General features: G+C 34.2%; 1 non-coding gene across 1 annotated transcript; it reads left to right on the top strand.

The window, feature by feature from the left end:
• The first annotated feature begins 746 nt into the window (after window positions 1–746).
• LOC115030656 lies at window positions 747–865 on the top strand. Its single transcript, XR_003836262.1, has one exon. It is a non-coding gene; the product is annotated as a 5S ribosomal RNA (ribosomal RNA).
• Window positions 866–1490: the final 625 nt, after the last annotated feature.

Here is a 1490-nt window from a genome sequence, read left to right as displayed (position 1 = left end):
GCTCTCTCTTTTTTGGGACCATACACTTTACACAGGTTTCAATGTAATCTGTTACCTTCATCCAAACTCTTATTCTCCAAAACATTTGGCTAAATAATCTTAGAGATGTGAACTCTTTACCTCAGAGGAGCAAAGCAGCTTCAATTTTAAGCTTATGTTTTAATCATTTTTATGTAACTTAGAATTTTGTGTGCTTAAATCATCAACCTTGCTAAAATTATTTAACATAGGTTCTTTTTTATTTTGAAAAAATTGGTCTGTCATCATGATAAATATCTCTAGAATCTTTCCTACTGCAGGCTTCTAGATTCTTCCCTTTACCTCTGAACTAGAACTGATATCCACATCACAGCAACACACATGCTATCAGCTGACTTTTTACAGGAAAAAAATTAATACCCAGTATCTCTAAACTCTTATTAGTAGCAATGATTCTATAACTGTAGGCATTTCTTTGGCCTTAATCCAAGTAAGAGCCTTGTAGAAATACTGAAATATTATGGTTTGCTTCAGTAGGCACTACATTCATTGAAAATATGGATTTAAAAACCCATCTATTTCTGTATCATTGACCTTTCTTATAATCATATAAATTTTATCTTATTCAACTAAAATCAATATTCTGAGACACTCCTATGTAGTAGTTCCATAATTCTCTTGTTGAAGCATAAAACATACCACATACACAATTCACTTGTTGAAGCATAGAAAATACCACATTTACAATGGTTAAGAATTTAGGGTTTGCCTACGGCCATACCACCATGAAGGCACCCGGTCTCATCTGATCTAGGAAGTTAAGCAGGGTTGGGCCTGGTTATTACTTGGATGGGAGACCGCCTGGGAATACCAGGTGCTGTAGGCTAAAAAAAAAAAAAANAAGAAGAAGAAGAAGAAGAAGAAGAAGAAGAAGAAGAAGAAGAAGAAGAAGAAGAAGAAGAAGAAGAAGAAGAAGAAGAATAATTTAGGGTTCATTCAAAAAGATGGCTATTCCTAATGTCAACGATTGTAGGAATTATTTGTTCATGGAACAGAGAAAAATATGAATTTTAAACAGAAGAACAAAGTTCCACTCAGTGAGTTCTGTCAACAACTGTCAAAATTATGACAGTTGTAGACACCGGAAGTCTCATGCAGTCACAATGTATCTTCAGAAATAATTAACTTCTTAATTAACTGAAAGGATGTAGGATGCTGCCAATCTTCTCTGAAAATGCTAGATAGTTAGAAGATAAAAATAAATTGTAGTTATAGTTTTATAGGATATAGCATAAGACAGAAATATAACTAAAACAAAACTGTTTGTTTGTTTGTTTGTTTGTTTGTTTTTGAATCAGAGGCTCATCTAGTAGGCAAGGCTCACATGGAATTCACTCGTGGCCCTGACTTGTTTTAAACTCAGGACAATCTGCCCACTACAACATCCCAAGTGCCACAGTTGCAAACATGGGCTGTCATGCCTGGCTTAAAATCTAATATTGAGAAAATAT

This window comes from Mus caroli, chromosome 3 (assembly GCF_900094665.2).
Source record: "Mus caroli chromosome 3, CAROLI_EIJ_v1.1, whole genome shotgun sequence".
Classification (NCBI taxonomy): domain Eukaryota; kingdom Metazoa; phylum Chordata; class Mammalia; order Rodentia; family Muridae; genus Mus; species Mus caroli.
Note: the sequence above shows the minus strand (reverse complement) of the source record. Positions and strands in the feature narration are given on the sequence as shown.